Source organism: Xenopus tropicalis, chromosome 7, assembly GCF_000004195.4.
Source record: "Xenopus tropicalis strain Nigerian chromosome 7, UCB_Xtro_10.0, whole genome shotgun sequence".
Taxonomy (NCBI): domain Eukaryota; kingdom Metazoa; phylum Chordata; class Amphibia; order Anura; family Pipidae; genus Xenopus; species Xenopus tropicalis.
The window spans coordinates 1,822,619-1,844,591 of record NC_030683.2 but is presented as its reverse complement, the minus strand read 5'-3'; positions in this window follow the sequence as shown (position 1 = coordinate 1,844,591).

Genomic DNA, 21,973 nt, shown 5'->3' with positions numbered 1-21,973 from the left:
TAGGACTGTCCTGGTCAAGGGTGGCTTGTGTGCGGGTCTTAGAGTAGATAGTAGGACTTTCCTGGTCAAGGGTGGCTTGTGTGTGGGTCTTAGAGTAGATAGTAGGACTTTCCTGGTCAAGGGTGGCTTGTGTGCGTGAATAAAGAGCCATAAGTCCAATTTTGCAGACAGTCTGGGCCAATCAGGGGAGCTTATCTACTGAAAATGATTTTTGAAGTTACTGAAGAACCTGAATACTTGAGGCAAGATGGGTTGAAAGAAAAGAAAAATCTTAGACATCTGAGGGGTGGGCCAACTTGACCTTACACCTACCTTATTTGTGTGCCCTTCTGCAGGCATTACTGTCTGTATTTAATACCCGTGAGTGGCAGCTGCTACTTAGTAGGTACATACAGGTTCCCCGTGCCCCATACACAAAAAAAGAAGCAACTGGCACATTGAGTAGGAAGGCAGTTAGCAATAGGAACCTTGTCTGTGGGCTTTACTGGGCCCAATTCTGCCTAGAACGACTCCCATTGACTTATAGAAATTTCTCTATACGAGTGGAACTATAGTCTTGTCATTGGTCGCATTTAGCCATGTTCTGTAAGAGACCCCCTCGCGCCCAAACATGAGCCCTCCTGTAAATTTGTGGCCAGGATATTGCCTACGTGTGCAAGGTACTTCGAATGGGCCCAATAGGTTCTTGCCACTTTATAATTCAATATTAGAGTCCAGCGCCAATGGGTTATGTACAATTGATTGGGCAGAAGAACCCACACACAGTGCCAACCTCAGCGCTCACACTAATTGGGCCAATGGGATCAGCTCAATGCTACACTTGGGTCTGTAGGCTTCTGGGTATCACCGGGCCGGGGTACTAACCCAACTCACACTTCCTGGGGGAGCTATAGGCTGCTCACTAACAAAGCCGGGCCAGGGTACTAACCCAACTCACACTCCCTGGGGGAGCTATAGGCTGCTCACTAACAAAGCCGGGCCAGGGTACTAACCCAACTCACACTCCCTGGGGGTAGCTATAGGCTGCTCACTAACAAAGCCGGGCCAGGGTACTAACCCAACTCACACTCCCTGGGGGAGCTATAGGCTGCTCACTAACAAAGCCGGGCCAGGAAACTAACCCAACTCACACTCCCTGGGGGAGCTATAGGCTGCTCACTAACAAAGCCGGGCCAGGGTACTAACCCAACTCACACTCCCTGGGGTAGCTATAGGCTGCTCACTAACAAAGCCGGGCCAGGGTACTAACCCAACTCACACTCCCTGGGGAGCTATAGGCTGCTCACTAACAAAGCCGGGCCAGGGTACTAACCCAACTCACACTCCCTGGGGGAGCTATAGGCTGCTCACTAACAAAGCCGGGCCAGGGTACTAACCCAACTCACACTCCCTGGGGGAGCTATAGGCTGCTCACTAACAAAGCCGGGCCAGGGTACTAACCCAACTCACACTCCCTGGGGGAGCTATAGGCTGCTCACTAACAAAGCCGGGCCAGGGTACTAACCCAACTCACACTCCCTGGGGGAGCTATAGGCTGCTCACTAAAAAAAGCCACTCTGTTTTGTACTCCTAGATCCCCTCCTGTGCCCTGACTTGGGCAATATTGACCACTCCAGTCGTTCCTTTAGGGAAAGCAGCTCATCCCTGAACTAAATATATGTACAATATACTCCATGGACTCTGGCTGTGCCTATATGTATGACTATTGGCTGTATTACCTGTGTATATGACTAGTTAGATGTATGTAGGCTCAGTACATGGTTCCATTTGGATATTACTATGGCACAGGCCTCCGTTCTATGACCAAGCAACGTATTTCGGCCCATTTAGGGTCGTGGCTGTTGGTACAATATGTTACCGAGTCAGAATGACAATACGACTGAAGGTTAAAGTTTCACTTTCGAGAAAGGCAGGAAAAAAGGGGAAAAATTGATTATTTGAAAGCTCCGCGTTCCATCTCAACAAGAACAGAACTGGGACACGAGATGGAACCTGCGTCCTCCGCTCTCTGTGAATTCAGCCAGACAGGTCACCTTCCGAGTCCTCCCCAAGGAGCCGCGCGGAGCGTTTGGCAGTTTAAATGTTTTATAACTGATTCTGACATTTATTTCAGTTTATTCTCATTCCTTCCAGCCCGGCGGCCCCTGGCTCCCCAGTCGGACATTGCCGCAAACACGGAGTGTTATTCTGGATCCCCGGAACACAAAGGCGCCGGCTCAAAGTTTGTCATTCAGAAAATCTGCCGGATCTGAGATGTTCTGCCCAAGGCCAAGGGTACTTCTAAAGTTTGGGGAGGATAAATACAGTGCCAATTCCATGTATAATACCCCAGAACCCACAGCGGGATAAATACAGTGCCAATTCCGTGTATAATACCCCAGAACCCACAGCAGGATAAATACAGTGCCAATTCCATGTATAATACCCCAGAACCCACAGCGATAAATACAGTGCCAATTCCAGTAATACCCCAGACCCACAGCGGGATAAATACAGTGCCAATTCCATGTATAATACCCCAGAACCCACAGCAGATAAATACAGTGCCAATTCCATGTATTAATTACCCCAGAACCCACAGCAGATAAATTACAGTGCCAATTCCATGTATAATACCACCAGAACCCACACAGCAGATAAATACAGTGCCAATTCCATGTATAATACCCCAGAACCCACAGCAGGATAAATACAGTGCCAATTCCATGTATAATACCCCAGAACCCACAGCGGGGATAAATACAGTGCCAATTCCATGGTATAATACCCCAGAACCCACAGCAGATAAATACAGTGCCAATTCCATGTATAATACCCCAGAAACCCACAGCAGATAAATACAGTGCCAATTCCATGTATAATACCCCAGAACCCACAGCGGGATAAATACAGTGCCAATTCCATGTATAATACCCCAGAACCCACAGCAGGATAAATACAGTGCCAATTCCATGTATAATACCCCAGAACCCACAGCGGGATAAATACAGTGCCAATTCCATGTATAATACCCCAGAACCCACAGCAGGATAAATATAGTGCCAATTCCATGTATAATACCCCAGAACCTACAGCGGGATAAATACAGTGCCAATTCCATGTATAATACCCCAGAACCCACAGCAGGATAAATACAGTGCCAATTCCATGTATAATACCCCAGAACCCACAGCAGGATAAATACAGTGCCAATTCCATGTATAATACCCCAGAACCTACAGCGGGATAAATACAGTGCCAATTCCATGTATAATACCCCAGACCCCACAGCGGGATAAATACAGTGCCAATTCCATGTATAATACCCCAGAACCCACAGCAGATAAATACAGTGCCAATTCCATGTATAATACCCCAGAACCCACAGCAGGATAAATACAGTGCCAATTCCATGTATAATACCCCAGAACCCACAGCAGGATAAATACAGTGCCAATTCCATGTATAATACCCCAGAACCCATAGCAAGAAAAATACACTTTTCCCCACTATATTATAGTTTGATATACACCTTTCTCCATGTCTTCCTATATGGAAAGATCTTGTTATCTAGGAAGATGTAGGGTTTAGAACTCCGTAGATATAATCACCCAGCGATGCAGTAAAGTGATTAGGATACAACCATATTACATTTGCCACCACTGAGGGATTTTACCCCTATTTCCAGTACTTTCCATGTACCTCTATGGGGAGGGGCCACAGCCTGACGTCCATGGGGGCAAATGAAGACTTAGCATTTTCTCCTAATAAGGGAAATCTGAGGAAATTGAAACTTCCCTCCCCGACCAACAAATCAAACCAGAAAATAACTCTCCAAATTGGCTTTGTCCCCATCCAGCAAATCATCATAAACGTCATCTGAGTTGTGACATATCTCTGTTATACATCACCCGGTGCTGTTCCCTGGCCATAAACGTCACCAATTCATCATCCAGCCCATGGCCAACGGGGAACCGGTGCCAAAATGTAGACGTCCGTAGTGAGTGATGGCACCTTGAGTCCGGGGCACTCGCTAGCACCGAAAATGATTGGTTTTGCTATGGACTGCTTTATGGGCTATTAAATGTGATTAAATGATCTTCCTCGTCCTCTTGGGTTTCCATCAATTGTTTTCCCCCTGAAGATCCAATTCCCATGAGTTATTCCTGCACGGCATTTCCATTGGCATCGCGGAGTTCTACAAAGGTGACCTGCCAACTTGGTGCCAGTCCTAAAGGTCCACCTAAAGGTCCTACTACTGACCGGCCCATTGGTGGTTTGGCACTGTTGGTGGGCTCACAAGAACTGGTCTTTTTGTGCAGTTTGGTTGGTCACTGGTGAAGTTCCTATGGCCTGACATGTGCCAAATACAGGGTCCTGTTGTTGGGGCTATAATTCCATTTTGATGACCCTAATCCATCCGACCTACAGCCTTGCTGAGTTGAGATAAACAACAGAATTGTAGGACGGGGAGGTTTATGATCCCAAGGTTTTGCTGTTGTTCAGTAAGAGATTGTCCCAATGGTCAAATGTCCATTTAAATGGTCAATCAGGACCCGAGGCTGGAAACAAAGAACACACTTGGTGAGGCAAGATAATTTCGGGGATGGACATGTTCCCCAGTGAAAGACACAGATTCAAAGTAGACATAGAAGTTTAATGCTTGGAAAGTAACTCACCCACGTTGGGGCATTTGGAAGGGATCATGAATCCAACTTCAGGTTGAAAAGAAACTGCCCCATTGCCCAACCCACATCATTGGAAAATGACACCCAAGATGATCCAAAGTCTTTTACTCTTCAGTGTTGCACCAGGCAGTGTTTTTATAAATCTCTTATTCAACTGTACATACTGTACCTACTGTACCCAAGAATGGCCACCTACGGTACCTACTTACCCAAGAATGGCCGACCTACTGTACCCAAGAATGGCCGCCTACTGTACCCAAGAATGGCCTCCTACTGTACCCAAGAATGGCTTCCTACTGTACCCAAGAATGGCCTCCTACGGTACCCAAGAATGGCCACCTACTGTACCCAAGAATGGCCTCCTACTGTACCCAAGAATGGCTGCCTACTGTACCTACTGTACCCAAGAATGGCCGCCTACTGTACCCAAGAATGGCCTCCTACTGTACCCAAGAATGGCCTCCTACTGTACGTACTGTACCCAAGAATGTTGCTCCTCACCCTGTTACATGATGCTCCCCAAGTTGCTCTGACCTCTGTACCCAAGAATGGCCGCCTACGGTACCTACTGTACCCAAGAATGGCCGCCTACTGTACCCAAGAATGGCCCCCTACTTACCCAAGAATGGCCGCCTACTGTACCCAAGAATGGCCTCCTACTGTACCTACTGTACCCAAGAACGTTGTTCCTCACCCCGTTACTCCCCAAGGTGCTCTGAGCTCTGTTGAAATAAAATACAAGATACAGCCAATCAGAGACGATTCCTGCCTGGTGGCCCACATGGGACAAACCAATAGCTAATTGTAGCATCTATTTGACAACCCTTGGGAACTGTACATACTCTACCTACTGTACGTACTGTACCCAAGAATGGCCGCCTACGGTACCTACTGTACCCAAGAATGGCTGCCTACGGTACCCAAGAATGAACGCCTACTGTACCCAAGAATGGCCGCCTACTGTACCCAAGAATGGCCGCCTACTGTACCCTAGAATGGCCTCCTACTGTACCCAAGAATGGCTGCCTACTGTACCTGCTGTACCCAAGAATGGCCCCCTACTTACCCAAGAATGGCCGCCTACTGTACCCAAGAATGGCCTCCTACTGTACCCAAGAATGGCCGCCTACTGTACCTACTGTACCCAAGAATGGCCTCCTACTGTACCCAAGAATGGCCGCCTACTGTACCTACTGTACCCAAGAACGTTGCTCCTCACCCCGTTACATGATGTTCCCCAAGGAGCTCTCCCCTCTGAGCTCTGTTGAAATAAAATACAAGATCCAGCCAATCAGAGACGATTCCTGCCTGGTGGCCCACATGGGACAAACCAATAGCTAATCATAGCATCTATTTGGGAAGATTTCTTGTGCTGTGTGGCTCCCCAATATGTCTACATGTGATACAGGAGGTTGGGGCCCCTGATTTAATATACTGTGGCTCCATTGGAAAAGGCCTAAAATGATTAAGGTTTCAACTTCTACTTCGACTCTATGAAGCCCCAACTCCAGCCAAGAGCTTTGGGCTCCATGGAGTCCCTCAATATAAATGTGCCCATTAAATATCCAGGACTGCGCTCAGGGCCTCACGGGGCCCACAATTAATAATATCTTTGTAAGAACCAGAACCTCCACTTTAATGAACTGGGCTCCCTGATCTGGAAGGAAGAACAAACGGGCAGCGAGGGAGCAGGAGAATGGGGCTCTGCCGGTGGAACGAGGTAGGAAAGTTCCGTAGGGAAGTCATTCAAGGGAAAGTCACACAACCGGAGCTGCCGTGTCTCTAATGTAAGCAGAGAACCATATCTCTCTGTCTAATACGGGCCGAGGCGCTCTCCCCGGGGAGAGGGAAAACCAACATCAAACGCTTTGTATAACAAAAAAGGGAAAGTAAAAAATACGAGAGGAAGTGGTGAGGGAGAAGCCGAAGAGGCAACAAAGAGCTTCTCCCCGGGGAACGGCAGAGACATTTCCATTGATATGAGCAGGACAATAGGCTCAGTCTCCTACGGAAGTCTATTCCCCGACTCCTCTCCGAAACGCCATTGTATCCAGATATTATTCACAATTCTGATTCGGATGCGCCGCCTGTGAAATTAAAGGCTGAGAAATAAGAATAACCCAACGCCGACAGTTCCTGCCGAACAAAACCACGAGGCCCGATCCCAGTTATTGCCCCCATACGGATGATGTGTAATTCTATTTCATCTCTTCAGATACCGGATCCATTGTGGCGCTGGAACTAATTAATATCTTGTCTAGTTGGTGAATGTGTTGGGAAACAGCGGAACTGAGCGGAACCTTCCAATGGCGAAACAACGAGGCCTGTTCTGGGGAGAACATTGGGGTCCATCAGCGCCTACAATGGAAGGGGGATATTATTTATTTATCAGAGCAGTTGGGGGGGTTGCTATGAGCCATAATGTTCTATCCTTGGGGGAACCGTGTGGGGCACATTGGATCGGGGCAACTGGTTGGGTAAAAAATTCATTTAATCTGAGGTGCCAAGAAAATTCTTCTTCTTTTGCTTTTACTTTGTGGCCAAGAAGATGCCAAAGGTTGAGTGGCCCCTTTATTGCTACAGAAGCTGGGGGGGGGGAGCTTAGGAACTTTTTTACTTGCTGGGGGAACTGAGCCCAAATACTGAGCCCAAGAGCAGAGAAGCAGATGAAGTGGTTGGGGGGGGGGGGGTGGCAAGTCCATTGTCTGACTTGGGGGGAGTTTGGATCATTGCCCTGGGTTGGGCCATGGGATGTGTCCGGTGATGTTTGGTTTTCTACCCCTCTAGCTCACCTTGACCTACACTAGTGGAAGCCCCACCAGATAGGGCCCACAGGGCTGACTAAGGATGGGAAAGGGGGGGGCACTCTGTAATCTGGCATACCCCACTGCCCACTGCCATAAATTGCTGTTGAAGTGTCCCACACTCTGCTGCTTGGCCTTGGTTCTTCTCAGCATCCTGTTCCTTGAGGAAAAAAAAAAACAACATGGCTGTGCATTCCACAGTGGAACACAAGGCCATCTTTGATTTTTTACAGGAGCCAGGCAGAGGGAGGCTGAGAGGCAAGCAGCACGGGAGCAGCAGGATTCTGCCTGTGCAAATGTAGGTGAGGGGATACCCATTTCTGCATTCATCTTACTGGCATGTCTGGGGTTAAAGGAGTGCTCGCTCATTAGCCATTTCCCAGTGATCTTACTGGCTCGTCCGTGATTAATGTGCTGATTATCCATTTCTAGTACTAATTATACTGGCACCTCTCTGGTTAATATGCTGATGATTAACTTTCTGTAGTAATTATAATGGTACATCTGGGGTTGATATGCTCGTCATCTATTTTCTGTAATAATTATACTGGCAGCTCTAGGGTTAAAAAGCCTGTTACCTATTTTATTTCCATGGTTTTTGCTCTCTAATTACACATTATTTATTACACATGTAATTACACAGCCCACAGCAAGTTGTGAGGGACTTTATGGGTTTTGCCAATAATTTGATTTCCTGCAAACTCGGCACCTTATTATTAATTCATGACTTTGCCCCCCCCGACCCCCCCTGACCCCCAACCAGGCCCATAGCCTTGAGCTTTGAACACGGGTGTCTGTTGGGGCATCAGGCCCTGGATCCTGTATAAGCGAGAGCCCCAACTGCCATTCTGCCCACAGCTTTATACCCAATTACACTAATACCTTAATTAACTGCCTCCCCTCTGTAAATGCCAACTGGTTGTACCCACAGGGCTCGGGCAGAGGAATCCTGGGCAGACAAACTGCCGGCAAGAAGGGGGGGGGGCAATTCCCGGGGACACCGACACCCGTTGCTACAGGAGAGATTAATGATTAGAAACATGATCTTAGATTAACCCCTTCATGCTGCGCCGCCGCTCTCCCCAAGGCTCCCGGGAGTTGCTTTCATTCCCTGTGATTGGTTCCTGGCAGTTTGGCCTTGGCTGTGCCGAGCCCCTGAGGGATCGTTTCCCTCTGATAAAGTCATTGAGGCAGCGGGAATGTTCATTTCCATCCCTGAGACGCTCACTCTCGGGTATTAAAGGGGTAATTGAGAGTGGAGAGATGTCTGCCGAGAGCCCAGGGCCATAAATAAGATGCAGCCACACGATATCCCACCCCTGGGGGCAACGAGGGGGGGGGATTATTTGTCTGTGCTGGAATTTTCTGCTGCAGGAGGCGAAGATTAGAGAGAAGCTGCTCCAAATCCGGCAGCCACAAAGCCAGACCCCCAAACTAAGCCATGAGACCCCCAAACTGAGCCCTGAGACCCCCAAACTGAGCCCTGAGACCCCCAACGGCCCTGGACCCCATACTGAGCCCTGAGACCCCCATACTGAGCCCTGAGACCCCCCCATACTGAGCCCTGAGACCCCCAAACTAAGCCATGAGACCCCATACTGAGCAATGAGACCCCCATACTGAGCCCTGAGACCCCCAAACTGAGCCCTGTGACCCCATACTGAGCCCTGAGACCCCCAAATGAGCCCTGAGATCCCCAAACTGAGCCCCGAGACCCCCAAACTGAGCCCTGAGACCCCATACTGAGCCCTGAGACCCCCATAATGAGCCCTGAGACCCCCAAACTGAGACCCCCAAACTGAGCCCTGAGACCCCATACTGAGCCCTGAGACCCCATAATGAGCCCTGAGACCCCCACACTGAGCCCCATGACCCCGTACTGAGCCCTGAGACCCCCAAACTGAGCCCTGAGACCCCAAACTGAGCCCTGAGACCCCCAAACTGAGACGCCCAAACTGGGCCCAGAGACCCCCATACTGAGCCCTGAGACCCCCATACTGAGACCCCCAGCAGCGGAGACACAGAGAGACATGGGGAATGGGGAAACAGACAGACAGAGACAGGAGAGGAAGGGGGGACAGAGAGAAAGAGACAGGAGAGGGATAGGGGAGAGATAGAGAGAGAAAGAGAGACAGGGGAGGAATGAAGCAAGAGACAGGGAGACACGGAGAAGACAAGAGACAAGGAGAGGAAGGGGTGAGAGAGAGAAAGAGAGATAGAGGCAGTGACGGGGAGGAATGAAGCAAGAGACAGACAGAGAGAGAGGAAACAGAGACAGGAAAGGAATGGGAAAAGAGACAGAGAGACAGAGAGAGACAGGAGAAGAAGGGGGGAGAGAGAGAGAAAGAGACAAGGAGAGAAAGGGGGGAAAGAGACAGGAGAGGGATGGAGGAGAGACAGACAGAGAGATAGACAGGAGAGGAATGGGAGAGAAAGAGAGAGGAAACAGAGACAGGAAAGAGACAGATATCTGCACAGAGACAGAGTGAAAGAAAAGCGAGCAGGGGGAGTGTGGGGAGGGAGAGAGAGAGAATGAGACATGCAGCTCAGTGAGACATCCCCCTGTCTGAAGCAGGTTCAGCCAATAAATAGGGAGATTGTCCCTCCGGCTACAGGTGCTGCTCATGTCCCATTGGGCTGAGATTTACCCCCAGGGGCAGGTTATACTGCCGGGTAGGAAAGAACAACATCTTGTATTGCTCCCCGGCATGGGGGGGATCTGCAGGGAGGGGCATGGGGTGCTAACCCCCAACTAATCCCCTAACTGTCAGTATTGCTCCCCTATAAAGTGCCAGCACGTTGCCCTGTACAGACTGACAGTGAGTGAGTATAGAGGGATATGGTCCCTTATGTTTATGAAACTGCCCCCAAACAAGTCAGTGATACGGAGTTATAACCCAGGGCTCTGCCCCCCGCACATCCCCCCCCTATCTCTCATTATTGGGGCTCCCCAATATCCATTCATTCCTCATTCTCACTGGGTTTATAGTTATGTGTAACTGTCACTGTGTCTGTCCCTTTCCCTTCCCTGCACTGCTGGTTCTGACTCCTGCATACAACCTCACCCTCACATATCTCATTTCATTCCTCATTCTCACTGGGTTTATAGTTATGTGTGTAACTGTCACTGTTCCCTGTCCCTTTCCCTTCCCTGCACTGCTGGTTCTGACTCCTGATTACAAGGTACCCAAAATATACTCCATTCATCCCTCATTCTCACTGGGTTTATAGTTATGTGTAACTGTCACTGTGTCTGTCCCTTTCCCTTCCCTGCATGTGGCTGGTTCTGACTCCTGATACAACTCCCCAATACCATGATCCCTCATTCTCACTGGGTTTATAGTTATGTGTAACTGTCACTGTGTCTGTCCCTTTCCCTTCCCTTGCACTGCTGGTTCTGACTCCTGATACAATCTCGCCCAATATCCATTCATTCCTCATTCTCACTGGGTTTATAGTTATGTTGTAAACTTGTCACTGTGTCTGTCCCTTTCCCTTCCCTGCACTGCTGGTTCTGACTCCTGATACAACTCCCCAATATCCATTCATTCCTCATTCTCACTGGGTTTATAGTTATGTGTAACTGTCACTGTGTCTGTCCCTTTCCTGCACTGCTGGTTCTGACTCCTGATACAACTCCCCAATATCCATTCATTCCTCATTCTCACTGGGTTTATATACATTTGCACAAATGACTGTATAATAGAAATAGAGACAAATGCTTTTCCTTACAAACATTACGTCTTCTCTACCTTTTATGCCACTCATTGCATTATAATAAATACACGATGAACACGTCTGCGGCGCCACTTGTTTCCCGTATTCGTGCGCTGAATGTGCCCTTTGGAAAGGGAGTGGCAGTTAACGAGCACGAGACTGATAACGACCTTGTGATTCCACCACTTTCCTAACAAAATGCTGAATGTGAGAATCCGACAGGTGCAGGGACGACCGCCATTAAATAAATGATCATTTGGCAGAAAAGCCCTTTTCTCAGGAATCTAAGGTTTTATTCTTTTAATGAGATTTGGGGAAGAAACAAAAAAGACCAGAAACCCTGTAACTGGAACCCAAAGCTGCCACTTACCCATCAGCCCCACTCACTAGGTAGGTACCTAATATATAGGGGCAGAGACAGGGGAAAGTGTTGGAAGGGTTACTGCCTGCCCTGCTCTCATTTCCCTACAGAAATAGGGGTTGGTAGCACTAGGTAGGTACCTAATATATAGGGGCAGAGACAGGGGAAAGTGTTGGAAGGGTTACTGCCTGCCCTGCTCTCATTTCCCTACAGAAATAGGGGTTGGTAGCACTAGGTAGGTACCTAATATATAGGGGCAGAGACAGGGGAAAGTGTTGGAAGGGTTACTGCCTGCCCTGCTCTCATTTCCCTACAGAAATAGGGGTTGGTAGCACTAGGTAGGTACCTAATATATAGGGGCAGAGACAGGGGAAAGTGTTGGAAGGGTTACTGCCTGCCCCTGCTCTCATTTCCCTACAGAAATAGGGGTTGGTAGCACTAGGTAGGTACCTAATATATAGGGGCAGAGACAGGGGAAAGTGTTGGAAGGGTTACTGCCTGCCCTGCTCTCATTTCCCTACAGAAATAGGGGTTGGTAGCACTAGGTAGGTACCTAATATATAGGGGCAGAGACAGGGGAAAGTGTTGGAAGGGTTACTGTCTGCCCTGCTCTCATTTCCCTACAGAAATAGGGGTTGGTAGCACTAGGTAGGTACCTAATATATAGGGGCAGAGACAGGGGAAAGTGTTGGAAGGGTTACTGCCTGCCCTGCTCTCATTTCCCTACAGAAATAGGGGTTGGTAGCACTAGGTAGGTACCTAATATATAGGGGCAGAGACAATGTAGGAAAGGGCAGAATCCACTAAAATAAGGACAAATAAAGAACAATAATAAATTCATGACTTTGTGCAGTTGCAGGTTTATTTGGGTCGCACTGAGGGGATTTGGGACCGGTGGGTAAATGATGCAGTTGATAAAATACTCTAGAAATAGATCAGGGATTCTGGGTTCTGCCCCTCACATCAGTCAAATTAGCTTTTAGTGGGAATATTTATTATTTACATTGGGAAATCACTGCTCTGGCCAATCAGGGGGAAGGGGAGGAGTCTGGGGTTTATGGGAGGAGAGAATTCCCTGTGCATTTCAACTGGAAATATATAAAAATAAAAATTTTCCCCTTGTTTTTCCATAATGCGGAATGTGTAGAAACATGGAGACTTGTAGCCAATCAGAACCGATCATTCCCAGGACTGGACCATACCGGGCATATATAGCGAGATCCAGTTGATTGGATTGGTCTCCAGTAGGCCCCACATGCCCAGATGGGCCGATCTGAGTCTTTTGTGCAGAACCAGGAGAGGATACAGTCAATGGACTGATGTGGCCCAAGCTGTATCGGCCCATGTTCAGCCCATTTGGCAACCCGATGGGATGGACCAATCTGTGACCAGTTAGAGGATTAGAACATTCCCAGGGCCTGACCGACCTGTAGCCAATTGGAGGATTAGAACACGTGCATAGACAGACCACCTGTAGCCAATCAGAGCACTAGAATATGTTTTGGCCTTGACAAACCAGTGGCCAATCAGATCATCACAATATTCACAACACTGAAGTAAACAAACAAAACTGCAAATGAAACAACAACTAAATGGACTGAAACCCCCACTGGGCCATAAGGGAATATTCGGCACAGTCCTGCCCCCACTGGGCCGCCATTGGGCCTTACGGGAATATTCGGCACATTACTGCCCCCACTGGGCCGCCATTGGGCCTTAGGGGAATATTCGGCACATTCCTGCCCCCACTGGGCCATACGGGAATATTCGGCACATTCCTGCCCCCACTGGGCCGCCATTGGGCCTTTCGGGAATATTCGGCACATTCCTGCTCCCACTGGGCCATACGGGAATATTCGGCACATTCCTGCCCCCACTGGGCCATAAGGGAATATTCGGCACAGTCTTGCCCCCACTGGGCCATAAGGGAATATTCGGCACAGTCTTGCCCCCACTGGGCCGCCATTGGGCCTTATGGGAATATTTGGCACAGTCCTGCCCCCACTGGGCCGCCATTGGGCCTTACGGGAATGTTCGGCACATTACTGCCCCCACTGGCCAATAAGGGAATATTCGGCACATTCCTGCCCCCACTGGGCCATAAGGGAATATTCGGCACATTCCTGCTCCCACTGGGCCATAAGGGAATATTTGGCACATTACTGCCCCCACTGGGCCGCCATTGGGCCTTACGGGAATATTCGGCACATTACTGCCCCCACTGGCCATAAGGGAATATTCGGCACATTACTGCCCCCACTGGGCCGCCATTGGGCCTTACGGGAATATTCGGCACAGTCCTGCCCCCACTGGGCCGCCATTGGGCCTTACGGGAATATTCGGCACAGTCCTGCCCCCACTGGGCCGCCATTGGGCCTTACGGGAATATTCGGCACAGTCCTGCCCCCACTGGGCCTTACGGGAATATTCAGCACATTACTGCCCCCACTGGGCCGCCATTGGGCCTTACGGGAATATTCAGCACATTACTGCCCCCACTGGGCCATAAGGGAATATTCGGCACATTCCTGCCCCCACTGGGCCGCCATTGGGCCTTTCGGGAATATTTGGCACATTCCTGCCCCCACTGGGCCATAAGGGAATATTCGGCACATTCCTGCCCCCACTGGGCCATAAGGGAATATTCGGCACATTCCTGCCCCCACTGGGCCGCCATTGGGCCTTGCGGGAATATTTGGCACATTCCTGCCCCCACTGGGCCGCCATTGGGCCTTTCGGGAATATTCGGCACATTCCTGCCTCCACTGGGCCGCCATTGGGCCTTACGGGAATATTCGGCACATTACTGCCCCCACTGGGCCGCCATTGGGCCTTACGGGAATATTCGGCACATTCCTGCCCCCACTGGGCCGCCATTGGGCCTTACGGGAATATTCGGCACATTCCTGCCCCCACTGGGCCGCCATTGGGCCTTTCGGGAATATTTGGCACATTCCTGCCCCCACTGGGCCGCCATTGGGCCTTTCGGGAATATTTGGCACATTCCTGCCCCCACTGGGCCGCCATTGGGCCTTTCGGGAATATTCGGCACATTCCTGCCCCCACTGGGCCGCCATTGGGCCTTACGGGAATATTCGGCACATTACTGCCCCCACTGGGCCGCCATTGGGCCTTACGGGAATATTGGGCACATTCCTGCCCCCACTGGGCCGCCATTGGGCCATACGGGAATATTCGGCACATTCCTGCCATTGGGGGGCGCCCCCCCACCCCCGGGCACATAACTTGGCAGAAAGTTGCAGTTTCACCTCCTGTTTTGTTCTTTCTCAGGGACATCGATTGTCGCCATAAAAGAAATTTTTTAGTCAGCAATTTAATTTCATCGTTAGTTACCAGTAATTAATCACACGCATTAAACTGCCCCGGCGACTTGGACGGCTCACAAATCCTCTCGCGCATCCGGTTATGAATGAGAAAATATATCGATCCCGCGGCGGCGCCGCACTCAGAAACTTTATCAAAAATGTATAAAAATGTGAAATTACTTCCAAAGATATTTTAGTGTCAGATTTTGTTTTATTTCTATTATTTCTACAATATCTTCTCGCGGCTTCTCATTGGGTAACGACAGCGTCAGCCTTCAGCAGTATATACCCTCTGTGTGATGTCACAATGGGGAAATATTTTATTCACTATTGTGGTATCACTTGTGTCAAGCTGTACCCCCATACTGTACTGTCTAAGGGAAACACTATGGCACCTCCTACCCATATGTAAAAGTACAAATATACAGAGAGGGAATGTTCTGGGCACACAATAAGCTGTACCCCCATACTGTACTGTCTAAGGGAAACACTATGGCACCTCCCATATGTATAAATACAAATATACAGAGAAGGAATGTTCTGGCACACAATAAGCTGTACTTAAAACACTATGGCACCCCTACCCATATGTAATACAAATATACAGAGAAGGAATGTTCTGGGCACACAATAAGCTGTACCCCCATACTGTACTGTCTAAGGGAAACACTATGGCACCCCCTACCCATATGTATAAATACAAATATACAGAGAAAGGAATGTTCTGGGCACACAATAAGCTGTACCCCATACTGTACTGTCTAAGGGAAACACTATGGCACCCCCTACCCATATGTATAATACAAATATACAGAGAGGAATGTTCTGGGCACACAATAAGCTGTACCCCCATACTGTACTGTCTAAGGGAAACACTATGGCACCCCCTACCCATATGTATAAATACAAATATACCAGAGAAGGGAATGTTCTGGGCACACAATAAGCTGTACCCCCATACTGTACTGTTCTAAGGGAAACACTATGGCACCTCCTACCCATATGTATAAATACAAATATACAGAGAAGGAATGTTCTGGGCACACAATAAGCTGTACCCCATACTGTACTGTCTAAGGGAAACACTATGGCACCCCCCTACCCATATGTATAATACAAATATACAGAGAAGGGAATGTTCTGGGCACACAATAAGCTGTACCCCCATACTGTACTGTCTAAGGGAAACACTATTGGCACCCCCTACCCATATGTATAAATACAAATATACAGAGAGGAATGTTCTGGGCACACAATAAGCTGTACCCCCATACTGTACTGTCTAAGGGAAACACTATGGCACCTTTTCCTACCCATATGTATAAAATACAAATATACACAGAGAAGGAATGTTCTGGGCACACAATAAGCTGTACCCCCCATACTGTACTGTCTAAGGAAAACACTATGGCACCCTCCTACCCATATGTATAAATACAAATATACAGAGAAGGAATTGTTCTGGGCACACAATAAGCTGTACCCCCATACTGTACTGTCTAAGGGAAACACTATGGCACCCCCTACCCATATGTATAAATACAAATATACAGAGAGGGAATGTTCTGGGCACACAGTAAGTTATTGGCTAATTATGTGCCGTGTATTTAGAGGAATACTCAGAATAATACTTAGAGATTCACAATATTTCTCTGTAACTGCCTTTAGACTCTATTCCCTTCACCCCCCGCAGTTTATATACAGGATATTATTCAGTTTCTCTGTACTCACTGATCCCCCCCCATGTACATATATTATTTAGGACGGTGCAGGGAACTGATTTAGGAATGGGCCCCGATACGATAATGGCGGGGGGGGGGGGGGGGGGGGGGGCATACAATACTTTTATGAATCTCCCCAGAGTTGTTTTCTGTTTGGGAAACTCACTTAATCATTTTAATTGTGTTTTACTAAACTCATTAAAAGCCGAGAGGCGGCGGGAAACGGATTCACAGAAACCCCAAATCCAATCGATTATTTAGATAAAAGCGTCGCGGCTCCGATTCGGTTTTATTGGGAGGCGGAGCCACTTCGCTTGTTTCATTGCAGGAAAACTGTCTGTCAAATCTCATTATGTCAAGAGCAAAGCATTATGGGACGGGAAAGGGGCACCGAAAGCAGCATTATTGTACTGCGCTACGGTCTGCGGAGCATTCACCCCCTGCCCTGGGTCTATTGGTTCTGTTCTACTACTGTGTACTGAGTGTGAGTGTGGGACAAGCCAGACCGGGGGTGAGTGAGTGTAGGACTGGCCAGACCGGGGGTGAGTGAGTGTAGGAGGGGCCAGACTGGGGGTGAGTGAGTGTAGGAGGGGCCAGACCGGCGGTGAGTGAGTGTAGGAGGGGCCAGACCGGGGGTGAGTGAGTGTAAGGAGAGGGCCAGACTGGGGGTGAGTGAGTGTAGGAGGGGCCAGACCGGGGGTGAGTGAGTGTAGGAGGGGCCAGACTGGGGTGCATGTGAGTGTAGGACAGGCCAGACCGGGCTAGGGCTGATGTGGAGTGTGGGACAAGCCAGACTGGGGGTGAGTGAGTGTAGGACTGGCCAGACCGGGGGTGAGTGAGTGTAGGAACAGCCAGACCGGGGGGCAGTGAGTGTAGGACAGGCCAGACGGGGGTGAGTGAGTGTGGACAGGCCAGACCGGGGGTGAGTGAGTGTAGGACTGGCCAGACCGGGGCGTGAGTGAGTGTAGGACAGGCCAGACCGGGGTGAGTGAGTGTAGGACGGGCCAGACCGGGGGTGAGTGAGTGTAGGACAGGCCAGACCGGGGGTGAGTGAGTGTAGGACTGGCCAGACCAGGGGGTGAGTGAGTGTAGGACAGGCCAGAACGGGGGTGAGTGAGTGTAGGACAGGCCAGACCGGGGTGAGTGAGTGTAGGACAGGCCAGACCGAGGGGTGAGTGAGTGTAGGACAGGCCAGACCGGCGGATGAGTGAGTGTAGGACAGGCCAGACCGGGGGTGAGTGAGTGTAGGACTGGCCAGACCGGGGTGAGTGAGTGTGGGACAGGCCAGACCGTGGGTGAGTGAGTGTAGGAGGGGCCAGACCAGGGGGGGGGTGAGTGTAGGACGGGCCAGACCGGGGCGTGAGTGAGTGTAGGACAGGCCAGACCGGGGGTGAGTGAGTGTAGGACGGCCAGACCCGGGGGTGAGTGAGTGTAGGACAGGCTAGACCGGGGGTGAGTGAGTGTAGGACAGGCCAGACTGGGGGTGAGTGAGTGTAGGACAGGCCAGACCGGGGGTGAGTGAGTGTAGGACGGGCCAGACCCACGGGGTGAGTGAGTGTAGGACAGGCCAGACCGGGGGTGAGTGAGTGTAGGACTGGCCAGAACCAGGGGTGAGTGAGTGTAGGACAGGCCAGACCGGGGTTCGTGAGTGAGTGTAGGACAGGCCAGACTTGCGGGTCTGTGAGTGAGTGTAGGACAGGCCAGACCGGTGGGTGAGTGAGTGCAGGACAGGCCAGACCGGGGGGTGAGTGAGTGTAGGACAGGCCAGACCGGGGGTGAGTGAGTGTAGGACAGGCCAGACCAGGGTGAGTGAGTGTAGGACAGGCCAGACCGGGGGTGAGTGAGTGTAGGACAGGGGGTGAGTGAGTGTAGGAGAGGCCAGACCGAGGGTGAGTGAGTGTAGGACAGGCCAGACCGGGGTGAGTGAGTGTAGGACAGCCAAGACCGGGGGTAAGTGAGTGTAGGAGGGGCCAGACCGGGGGTGAGTGAGTGTCTTAGCAACTGGTCAGACCGGGGGTGAGTGAGTGTAGGACAGGCCAGACCGGGGGTGAGTGAGTGTGGGACAGGCCAGACCGGAGGTGAGTGAGTGTAGGACAGGCCAGACCGGGGGTGACGTGAGTGTAGGACAGGCCAGACCGGGGTGTGATTGAGTGTAGGACAGGCCAGACCGGGGTGAGTGAGTGTAGGACAGGCCAGACCGGGGGTAAGTTAGTGTAGGAGGGGCCAGACCGGGGGTAAGTGAGTGTAGGAGGGGCCAGACCGGGGGTGAGTGAGTGTAGAACTGGTCAGACCGGCCGGTCTGGCCTGTCCTACACTCACTCACCCCCGGTCTGGCCCCTCCTACACTCACTTACCCCCGGTCTGGCCCCTCCTACACTCACTCAAGTAAATAAGCAGGTAAGCTCCTCCCCAAGTCAATAAGAAGGTAAGCTCCTCCCCAAGTCAATAAGCAGGTAAGCTCCTCCCCAAGTCAATAAGCAGGTAAGCTCCTCCCCAAGTCAATAAGCAGGTAAGCTCCTCCCCAAGTCAATAAGCAGGTAAGCTCCTCCCCAAGTCAATAAGCAGGTAAGCTCCTCCCCAAGTCAATAAGCAGGTAAGCTCCTCCCCAAGTCAATAAGCAGGTAGCTCCTCCCAAGTCAATAGCAGGTAGCCCCTCCCAAGTCAATAAGCAGGTAAGCCCCTCCCCAAGTAAATAGGCAGGTAAGCCCCCAGTATAGCGGTAGCCTCCCCAAGTAAATAAGCAGGTAAGCTCCTCCCCAAGTCAATAAGCAGGTAAGCTCCTCCCCAAGTAAATAAGCAGGTAAGCCCCTCCCCAAGTAAATAAGCAGGTAAGCTCCTCCCCAAGTCAATAAGCAGGTAAGCTCCTCCCCAAGTAAATAAGCAGGTAAGCTCCTCCCCAAGTAAATAAGCAGGTAAGCTCCTCCCCAAGTAAATAAGCAGGTAAGCTCCTCCCCAAGTAAATAAGCAGGTAAGCGCCAATGTGCTCAGTTAGGAGGAATAAGAGATACAGGGGGCAGATACCGCAGGGGTAGGTTGAGTGAGGGCAGGTTGGGCTCCCAGCATGCACTTGGCTATAGGCCAGTCCTAATGGCCCAGTACCTTAAATACTGATTTACTGAAGCTTTTTTGCCCCCCCCCAGCACAAAAGGTTAAAGAAATGTGTGAATTCATCGTTTGCTGGAGCTGTCGCTGCCGTATTGATTGGGGATTGTTAACCTTTCTTTGTTTGCTGAGTGCGTCCCCCCCCGCACGTGCCCCCCCACGTGCCCCCCCCCCGCGCCGAGCGTGTCAATAAGGGAACGGTGAGAAAGCAGCGAAAGGTCAGGGATTGGGAGAAGGAGGCGTCCCCTTACTGCCAGCTCTGTAATGAGCCCAAATGGCAGCTTGTTAGGCACAATATATACAAATATGTCCCAAATATACTGACATTAACCTGTCCGACTGTTCCTGCTGAATTGTGCTTAGTACAGGGGAATCCCTATGTGCCATAGTTTTATGGTATCTCTCTGTACAGGCTATGAGCAAACTTAGGGGGCTGTTCCTGCTGAATTGGTGCTTAGTACAGGGGAATCCCTATGTGCCATAGTTTTATGGTATCTCTCTATACAGGCTATGGGCAAACTTAGGGGGGCTGTTCCTTGCTGAATTGTGCTTATACAGGGGAATCCCTATGTGCCATAGTTTTATGGTATCTCTCTGTACAGGCTATGAGCAAAACTTAGGGGGCTGTTCCTGCTGAATTGTGCTTAGTACAGGGGAATCCCTATGTGCCATAGTTTTTATGGTATCTCTCTGTACAGGCTATGGGCAAACTTAGGGGGCTGTTTCCTGCTGAATTGGTGCTTAGTACAGGGGAATCCCTATGTGCCATAGTTTTATGGTATCTCTCTGTACAGGCTATGGGCAAACTTAGGGGGCTGTTCCTGCTGAATTGTGCTTAGTACAGGGGAATCCCTATGTGCCATAGGTTTTATGGTATCTCTCTGTACAGGCTATGGGCAAACTTAGGGGGCTGTTCCTGCTGAATTGTGCTTAGTATCAGGGGAATCCCTATGTGCCATAGTTTTATGGTATCTCTATGTACAGGCTATGGGCAAACTTAGGGGGCTGTTCCTGCTGAATTGTGCTTAGTACAGGGGAATCCCTATGTGCCATAGTTTTATGGTATCTCTCTGTACAGGCTATGGGCAAACTTAGGGGGCTGTTCCTGCTGAATTGTGCTTAGTACAGGGGAATCCCTATGTGCCATAGTTTTATGGTATCTCTCTGTACAGGCTATGAGCAAACTTAGGTTCTGAATTGTGAATTGTTTTCAAATGTATTTTTATATAAATCCCCAAAACTAAGTTTATTTGCCCCCCCCCCCCCCCCCCCCCCCCCCCCCCCTTTAGGCAGAGGAATTACTAATTATAAACATAATTTACTTTCCATGCAACTAATTCCCACAATCCTCCCCGGTTCCGCGCCGCAGGTTTATGACCTTGTTACAAAAGCAACAAATGGAAAAATAACATTTTTATCTTTGTGGGTTTTTTTGGAGCTTTAATTAATTCTGGGTTTAGGGCGGAGCCATAAAAACATAAAGCGAAACGACAGCAGTTTGGGGGGAAAAGCTCCGATATTGATAAAATTCTGCAATTCAGACTGAGCCTTAAAATGTTCCCATTGATTTGCAATAATTTTACTGTGACGGCGAATGGGGGGGGGGAAACGAGGGAGATTTATGCCCCTCCCCCCGCAGGTAATGATTCCATTAATATGAATCTGCCCGAATATCAGCGGCTTCAGTGCAATTATACTGCAGCAACGTCCCCTCTGTACCCCCATACTGGGCAGGGTCCCTCTGTGTCTCCCCATTCTGTATGTGCCCCTTGCCTTCCCCTCTGTCTGGGCAGGGTCCCTCTGTGTCTCCCCATTCTGTATGTGCCCCCCCCTCTGTCTGGGCAGGGTCCCTCTTTGTCTCCCCATTCTGTATGTGCCCCCCCTCTGTCTGGGCAGGGTCCCTCTGTGTCTCCCCATTCTGTATGTGCCCCTCACCTTCCCCTCTGTCTGGGCAGGGTCCCTCTGTGTCTCCCCATCTAGTATGTGCCCCTCAACCTTTCCCCTCTGTCTGGGCAGGGTCCCTCTGTCTCCCCATTCTGTATGTGCCCCCCCTCTGTCTGGGCAGGTCCCTCTGTGTCTCCCCATTCTGTATGTACCCCTCACCTTCCCCTCTGTCTGGGCAGGGTCCTCTGTGTCTCCCCATTCTGTATGTGTCCCCTCTGTCTGGGCAGGGTCCCTCTGTGTCTCCCCATTCTGTATGTGCCCCCCTCTGTCTGGGCAGGTCCCTCTGTGTCTCCCCATTCTGTATGTGCCCCCCTCTGTCTGGGCAGGTCCC